We start from the raw sequence: 9,415 nt of genomic DNA, 5'->3' as shown, positions 1-9,415 counted from the left end.
AAATCACTATAAATGAAAAAAAAATCTTCCCCGCATATTTTCCTTGTGAATTCAGGCTTCCCGTTAATAGCAAATAAACAGAAAACTTATACAACCTTGGAAATTAAAAAAAAAGAAAAGTTGGACAAAGTTCTTTGTCCAAGAAAGTAGGATGCTTTCCAGTTTGCAAAGCACTTTTACAACCATTATCTCAGTTGAAGTGAGCAGGGCAGGGGTTATCTTGCTCAAGAGAGATTTCCAAGGTGTTCAGTTAGAAAGAAGGGTTTCTGTTCAGTTGCTTTTGATAGATTTATTGGAGTGTGGTGCTTTTCTTCTACAGTGAAGGCTATTTTTTAAAAATAGCTTTTTGCATAACCATTCCAAAATTTATTGGCTTAAAATCAAAATGTAAAACTTCACATGATGCTATGGGTTGGCAATCTGAGGGATTCTTTTACAGGAACCACTCATGTGGTTTCAGTTGTCTGATGATTTGACTAGGTTTGGAGGGTGCAGAACAGTCTCACAGGCATATTTGGCAGTGGTGCAGGCTGTCATCAAGGGCACCTTGGTTCCCCTGGGATTGTTCATAGTATGGGGTCACTGTGAAAGTGGAAGCTACAAAGTCTCTCTTTTTCAAACTGAAGTTTTGTTGATGTACAATATCATGTTAATTTCAGGTGCACAGCGCAATGATTCAGCTATAGATATTGTAACGGCTTTTTTTTTTTTAAGTTTTTTATTTTATTTTATTTTCCCACTGTACAGCAAGGGGATCAAGTTATCCTTGTAAGGGCTTTTATGTTAAGGTTGCAAAAGTTTGGAATTTTTACACTATTTCCAGCACAGGTTCAAAGGTGTGGAGAAACAGACTCCAGCTTGTGATGGAAGGAGAGGCAATGACATATAGCAAAGGGACTTGGACCCAGGGATCAGTCATCCAATAGGGCCATTATTGCAATGATCAGCCACAGCTATTGTATATGAACATTGTTCATTCCACTTTACAATTTCCTCTTTATGAGGACCCTTGAGAGAAATACCTGACTGTCTCTAGTACCAAAGATCCTTCTATTTATCCTAAAAAATTGGTTTCCTTTTATTTTCTGGCTAATGTTAATTATGATAACTGATCAGATCTCGCTTTTCCCATTGGCTCTTACGAAGATTAGGGCCAAGTTTGTGATTATTTCGCAAGGATATAATGTATGTTTTTAAGGTTTAATCTCATTCTAGGTCTCAGGTCTCATTTAATACTTTACTTTTTTCTGCAAAAAGCTTTATTGTTACCATTTGATCCAAGCCTTGGGAGAGGGCTCCAGGGTGGTTAAAAAGCTGCTTAGTGGCTGTAGAGAGGGGCTTATAAGCAGAAGACCCAACACCAGAGGGGTCCCTCAAAGGCCACAGGCTCCAGAGGCTCCTAGTCTTGCCTGAGGATGAGCCTTTTGAAGAGATATGCATCCAGCCCAGCCCAACCTGAAGATGAGCCAGCCTGTGGAGATTGGTCAGGTGATCGCCCATCTTCTCCATGAGTTTCACCTGCTCCTTTAGGGCGTGGCTCTTCAGAAAATCACAGAAGTGGGGCTCTGCGCAGCCAGAACCCAGGGCATGCAGATCCAAAGGGGCCTGGTTCCGGTTCTTCTCCATGAGAATGGTGGCTTCCAGAGCGTCCTGGGTTCTTATTCCACTCATCCTGAAATGGCTTTCTGGTAGAGGGCCTGTCTGCTGCGCTGGTTTTGCATTTTCAAGTTGCCCTTGTGATTTTCCTCTGCCAATTTGTGGAAAAAGTGGCTTATGCCCTCCAGAACCACATTATTATGGTCAAAATAGAAGCCCAGAGAGAGGTAGGTAAAGGGGGCCGGTTGCTGCATGTTGACCAGGTAGCTGACAACAGCTTCCACCTTGGTGGACTAATTCTGGCAAATCTGGGAGCTCATGGCTGATTGGTAATAAGGAGTTAAGCTCAACAAATGGTGCTGGCTGGTCCTGGAGGCAGAGGGTAGCTGAGTGGTTAACTTAGAAGGACTGGAAAAAATGTTGGGAGGGTGGTGGCGGAACAAGTGGCGTCCCTGGGTCTGTTCGATCCAAACACTGTTGAAGCAAGAGGCAGATCTGAGGAACCACTGAGCACACTGCCATGCTTTACATTTTTATTTCTTCATGACATCCTCCTACCCTTTTTTGTTTATTTATTTATTTCGCTTTTTTAGGGCTGCACCTGAGGCATATGGAAGTTCCCAGGTTGCAGTTCTAATCAGAGCTGCAGCTGCTGGCCTACACTACAGCCACAGCAACACAATGCTAGATCCTTAACCCACTCAGCAAGGCCACGGATTGAACCTGCATCCTCATGGATACTAGTCGGGTTCATTACCGCCAAGCCACGATGGGAACTCCCCTTTTTTCTTTTTAAAATAAGCCTTTTATTTTAGAATAGTGTTAGATTTACAGAAAAATTGCAAAAATAGTATAGAGTTCCTCTACGTCTTATACCCAGTTGCCCTACTTCTTAGCAGCATCTTATGTTACTATGGCACATTTGCTCAACTAATAAACCAATATTTTTATGTTATTATTAACCGAAGTCTATAATTTAGATATCCTTTTCTTATGTAGTTTCTTTTCTTTTTTTTTTCTTTTTGTCTTTCTCTCTTTTCTAGGGCTGCACTTGCGGCATGTGGAGGTTCCCAGGCTAGGGGTCTAATTGCAGCTATAGCCACCGGAGCAATGCCAGATCCGAGCCTCGTCTGTGACCTATACCACAGCTCATGGCAATGCTGGATCCTTAACCCACTGAGCGAGGCCAGGGATCGAACCCGCAAGCTCATGGTTCCTAGTCGGATTTGTTAACCACTGAGCCATGACGGGAACTCCTGTAGTTTCTTTTTATTCTGCTTTGAGATCCCATTTAGGAGACTACATTTCAGTTCTGTCACAGGGTTCTCTTGTTTGTGACAGTCTCTCAGACTTCCCTTGTTTTTGGTGTCCTTGGCAGTGGTGAGAGGTACTGGTCAGGTATTCTTGCAGAATTCCCCTCAGTTTCGGTTTGTTTAATTTGTTTCTCATGATTAGATGGCAGCAATAGGTTTTTGGGAAAACCACAGAAGTGCCATTCTCATGCTGTCCTATCAAGGGTTTATACTATCTGTATGGCAGCACTGTTGTTAACCTTGATTGCCTGGCTAAAGTGTTATCTGCCAGGTTTCTTTACTGTAAAATTATTCTTTTCCACTTCTTTCCATGCTATTCTCTTTGAAAAAAGCTCATCTTGCACATCTCACAGTTAAAGAGTGAGAAGTTTTGTTTCACCTCCTGGACAGCAGAGTGTATATAAATTACTTGGAATTCTTCCTCATGGGAGATTTATTTATTATCCTCATTTATTTATTTCTTAAATCATTTGTTTACATCAGTATGGACTAATGGAAATTTATTTATTCTTTGGCTTATAATTGATTATTACATTATTTATTTTGTTGCTTAAATTATTCCAGCTTCGGTCATTGGGAGCTCTTTCGGTTGGCTCCTGTGTCTCTTTGACTTAGCCCGTCATTTTGTGTTTTGAGCACTTCTTTACTTACTGGCACTATAAGATGTTCCAGACTCATCTTGTTTGTTCTCTACCTGCAGTCCTAGAATCAATCATTTCTCCAAGGAGGGCTAGTTCCTTTTATTGGAGAATGTTATGAGGAACCAAGATTTGGGCACTGCGTTGCAATTTTGCTTTTAATTTGCATTACCTTATTGCATTTTATGTACTCTAATAAATGGTCTAAATTCCTTTCTGAAATGAAGTAGACTAGCATAAATAAACAAGATGCATTTAAAATGTAGATCCAAAACTTAAATCCAGGTCTTTTCTCTCTGGGTCTTATTTTTCTTTGGCATAAACCAAGCTCAACAATATCTCAAGAGATATAGAAAGGCAGAGACATACTCCAGCGTTTCCACTGTTTCTTGCCTTGACATTTAGTATCTGATAATCCTGGCCCAGACAGCATCGTGTCCTAGTATTTTCCCACGCATATCCAGGAACACAGGGGTACTCATTACGTACTGAAAACGCCATCCACATTCATTTGAAAAATGGAGATTTTAACTAAGTCTGTAATGTATATAAATAAATAATACATGAATACATTCTCCATGTGAAAAATGAAAAGGTCCTAGGTAAGGACAAACATTAAGACTAAGTTTCCATATGGTCTATATTGTCTTCATGTACTTTGGGGAATTCCAGTTCTCCTCTAACTTTACTGAAATGTCACATTGCCTATGGTGACTTCCTAATTTTCTTTATCTGAGTGGATTTCTCTTTCTATTGAACTCACAGTGATTTGCTTATACCTTATTTTGTAAAGCTTTGCATGTCTTGAATATGTCTGTACTGTCTACTACATTATGAATTCCTTGAAAGTTGGACTCTGCTTTATGCATCTTTATATTTCTCCAAAATCATACACTTTCTGACATAGAGTCTGAGTTCAATAAAGGCTTGTTAAATAAATGAAATGAGGAATAAATATAAATTAGTATATGCCTTGTTTTCATAACTACATAAATATTATGAAAGGAGTACCAGACCAGTAGTTAGGAGATACTGGTTTACATCAAAGCACAATTTATAATATAAAAGATCTAAAAAAAACCCAAGTTAAGTTAATCATAACAGAAGTGGTTAAATAAACTTTGGTAGACTCACTCAGTGGAATACTACACAACTATAAAAAGTGAGTGAACATGTATTGTTGTTAAGCAAACAAAACAAGAAAGAAGAAAATTTATAATAAAAATATGATTATCTAAAAAGGATAAGCCCAAACCCAAACCCAAACAAAACAAAACAACAACAATGATTACCTATAGGAAAGGGTGAGAGAATAGGGTGGAAGGGACCACAATTCAGTTCTCTCTGAGTATGTCTTGTGGTATAGTTTTGACTTTGAAACCATGCAAATATTTTAAAAATTATAAAACAAAATTAAAGATTTATAAAGCAATTTTATATAAAACAAAACAAACCTACCTGTGTATTGAATTGGTGGGACAACAACACAGAGAAGAATTTTAAAAAGTGAATTTAAGACAGTAATTAGACTGTTCATCACTAGTAGGATAAGTTTTGAGGACAATAATGGAAAAAAGGGGAAAAATAAAATGTCAGTAAGTGTATTATTAGTAAAAATATTGGCATTGTTATTCTGAAACCATTATACATATTGTAGCATATATATATATATATATATATATATATATATATTTGTCTTTTGTTTTTTTAGGGCCGCACCATGGCATATGGAGGTTCCCAGGCTAGGGGTCTAATTGGAGCTGTTGCTGCCGGCCTACACCACAGACACAGCAACATCAGATCCAAGCCGAGTCTGCAGCCCACACGACTGCTCACCGCAACCCACTGAGCGAGGCCAGGGATCGAATCCGCATCCTCATGGTTCCTATTTGGATTTGTCTCCGCCGCACCACGATGGGAACTGCCATATTGTAGCATGTATTTTATTTTATTTATTTAATTAATTAATTAATTTAATTTTTTTCTTTTTTTTGCCTTTTCTAGGGCCCTCCTCGGCACATGGAAGTTCCCAGGCCTGGGGTCTAATCAGAGCTGTAGCCACCCGCCTACACCAGAGCTCACGGCAACACTGGATTCTTAACCCACTGAGCAAGGCCAGGGATCGAACCCGCAACCTCATGGTTCCTAGTCGGATTCGTTAACCGCTGAGCCATGAGGGGAACTCCTGTAGCATGTATTTTATAGTGTGTGTGTGTGTGTGTGTGTGTGTGTGTGTGCGCGCGCGCGCACGCGCATGTGTTCGTGCATACACTATAACATAAAAAAGAACATGAATCTGACCAAGCCACTCTATCTATTTCTCATTTACAGGAAACACAGGGGCCAGAGAAATATTAAATGACACCGTGGAGATGGATCCAACTAACTGAATCCAGAAGGTAGGAGCAAAATGACAAGGCAGTGGCCAATTTCTTCAATAAACCAACAGCAGAGAAAACAAAGAAGGGGGTGATGTAGATGAAAAGAGATTTAAGAGACATACCAAGCAAATTCTTTGCTATTTCTTCCATTAGGGGCTGGATTCTAGTTTTCCTCTTTTTTGTTTTTTTTGGCCATGCTGGGCAGCAACACCAGATGGTTAACCCATTGCTTCTCAAGGGAATTTTCTAATTTCCCTCCTTTTAAACTGGCCTTAATGACTTGTTTGACCAATAGAATGTAGAGAAAGTGATGTTCTGGGAATTCTGGAGCTGGATCATACGAAGCCTGACAGATGCCCCACAAGGCCTCTTGGAACACTGTCTCTGGGATTCCTGAGCCTCCGGGTAAGAAGTCTGAGTACGCCTACTGGATAGGCCAGCATGTCTAGGCACAGGTGCAGTCATATGAATGATGCATCTTGGATCCTAGAGACCAGCTATTGTCAATGTTACATGGATCAGAAGGGTGGAGGAAAGGATGAGAAAGAAAATAAGAGATACATTTTGGGGAGGTGCACAATTCGTAAGGTAACATTATTTTATGATGAAATTGACGCTGTAAATTGTGTGGTGAAACTGAGGAATCGATTTGTATTATTTGAGCTTTCAAAGATAGTGAATGACAAGCAATTGGCATGAGAAGAAAGAGAGAGAAAATGATGCATAATTATTTTTCCTTTTATGAATGTGCATTCCTGACATCTCTGAGGACTAAGATTGTCCTGCAGGGAGTATGATTAAAGTTACAAAGAGGAAAACAAAATAAGTAAGTCAGCTTTTGATCCTGCTGCTATATTTACCCACAAGAAAGGAGGCAGCTCTCAGGTGGGCTTTTGTCTAAGTAATGTCCCGAAATCCAAGTGTAAAAGAACAATATGAAATCTCAATTCTCCCAAATGGTTTGGGGCGAGTTCAGCCCTTGAGTCCCTGGGGGGCTTGGTTCCCAAGGAGACTAATCCTACTTGCTCAGCATTAGGTATCAGTGGAGCAAAAGAGCTCTAGCTTGGAGATCTGCAGAGAGGCCCTAGTGCAGGCTGGAGCTGGGTTCCTCCTCCCCATAGGAAGTGGAATGGATTGATGTCAAAGCTAGTCAAACGAGCTTGCTCATTCAGGGTGTAGGAGGAGGGGCTGATGGGCTGCCAGGAGCAGGCTACTGACTGCTGAAACTCAATTCATCTGAGACGGAGATCTTTCCCCAAAGGAAAGGGGAAAAGCAGCTGAGACCATGAGCTGGGGCCCACATGTGCCATTTAGCTGCATATTGGAAGCGCTAAGGATTTGTTTTGGTCTCAGGTATAGAGCTATTTCAAGCGGAAGTTCTTTGTTGCCCTTTTTTTTGTTGTTGTTTTTTGTTTTGTCCTATTTCAGGGCTGCACCTGCAGCATATGGAGGTTTCCAGACTAGGGGTCGAATGAGAGCTTAGCTGATGGCCTGCACCACAGCCACAGCAACGTGGGATCTGAGCCACAGCTCATGGCAATGCCAGATCCTTAACCCGCTGAGCAAGGCCAGGGATTGAACTTGTGTCCTCATGGATGCTAGTCAGATTCATTTCCGATGAGCCATGATGGGAGCTCCCTCTTTGTTGCCTTCTTGTCTATAGTTTTCCATAAATACCAGAGCTTTCATTTGACCATGCCTCTGCCTGATTGTTACCAGAGATATTGTTTGTTTTCTTGGCAAACTCAAATGTCTCATTTGAATCTTAGCTCAGATGGTACCTGTTTATACAGGGTCCCCCAATTCCTCTGGGCAATGTGAAAGTGTTTTATCCCATCAGCTATTGTACCTTTAATTTGCTTCCATTGAGAAGTAGCACCTTATATTACAGTGGCTTGTTTGCATGCATCTCTTTCCACCAGAAAGGGTAGGAATAATAGCTTCTTATCTCTATCCTCAGTATGAGCACAGTGCTGAGCACATTGTTGGTGTCAGGATCTTCTGGTTGAATGAGTAAGTGATTGGATGGATATTTTATGTGTAAGGATCAATTTTGTGAATCAGGCTGTAGAACTTCTAAGCCGTGAAATATATTTGTATATAGAACTTTATGGTTGACAAAGGACTTCCATTTCCATTATTTCACTGAGTATCACAATAGCCTTATCAAATAGATTCATGATTATTACCATTCTATAGATGGAACTATTGAGGTACAGGGGATTAAGTTAATTTTTATAGTCAGTTGGATAATGAAAGGGTATATTGGACTCCATCTCAATCCATGGTTCTAATTTCAGCACTCTCTCTATACTCTTACACTGCTTTTTTCTTAGTTTCTACAACCTGTAAATATTACTGCTCTCTTGCATTTGAAAATAGTCACTCACTTTGCTGAAAGAACGAACAAATGATGCTGATTTTATAGGGTGATGTGTTGGTAAGAAATTAATGGAGCCTAAGGAATCAAAGACATGGACATTTGTTGAGCTGGTACTTTGTGCCAGGAGCTGTCGTATATACCATCTCACAACAACCCTGAGGAGTTGAGATGCTCTCCATTGCACAGATAAATCAAGTAGGACTTGGAGCTATTATTTGTTTGTGAGGTTATATAATTCTCACAAAGACTCTGAGAACAGTTGGGGCCATTCTCATTTTTCAGACGAGGAAACTGAGCCTTAGGAAGATAGGCTGACTTGTCTAAGGGCACTCACCAGAATTTGAATCTGTCTTCATCTAACTCCCAATCATCTTTGATGCTCAGAGCTCCAATGATGTGTAAGTAAAGAGACTTTACCTATAAGTCTTTTCATATTCCATTTATTTTCAATATGATTACTTGAGGACTTAGCTAACTCTCTGGGGATTAAGAGATTTTTTTCAGACTAAAGATGTCAATTAAATGTATTGTTCTCAGCAGTCTCCGTCTGGGGGTCTGTAAGAGTTGCTCAGTTGAAAGATGGTTAAAAAAAAAAAAAAAGAGTTAGTGCTCTTGGCTGCCAGACCCGGAGGTCAATGGAATGATCCTGCCAAAATCAAAAGGGAAGTGCTGGCATCCACATCCAAGGGTGGTGGGGCAGGGGGAGGGGTGCGAGAAGCACAACCTGGTGACAGGCCCACACAGTTTTCTGAGTGCACGGTCATCAGCAATAAAATAGTCCTATCATGCAAGATAAAATCCTGTGTGTAACTCAAATGAAAGGTATATTATAATTGAGCCAACCTAAGGGTTTTTTGTTTGTTTGTTTGTTTTTTACAAGCGTGTTTCAGCCATGTTAGCTTGGGAAAAGTACTTCATCTCCCAGATAAAATGTTCATAGGGCACCTTCTTCTTTGGTAAGGCTGCTCAAAAATGGTTTTGCTACATTCTGAAAAATGAGGCTTAAAGAAAAGAGTTTTGAAAGGGATGGTCTAAGCTTCCCTGAGTAGACTCTGCACTTAAACTACAATAACTTAAAGAAAACTCTATCACACATAGTACCTT

At 40.3% G+C, this 9,415-nt stretch overlaps 1 pseudogene; it reads right to left on the bottom strand.

Moving 5' to 3' along the window:
* Window positions 1–770: 770 nt before the first annotated feature.
* LOC125111495 (ferritin light chain-like) lies at window positions 771–1,916 on the bottom strand (annotated as a pseudogene).
* Between the last annotated feature and the right edge of the window lie 7,499 nt (window positions 1,917–9,415).

This window comes from Phacochoerus africanus, chromosome 11 (assembly GCF_016906955.1).
Source record: "Phacochoerus africanus isolate WHEZ1 chromosome 11, ROS_Pafr_v1, whole genome shotgun sequence".
Classification (NCBI taxonomy): Eukaryota; Metazoa; Chordata; class Mammalia; order Artiodactyla; family Suidae; genus Phacochoerus; species Phacochoerus africanus.
The sequence above is the reverse complement of the archived record's forward strand: the minus strand, read 5'-3'. Positions and strand labels throughout refer to the sequence as shown.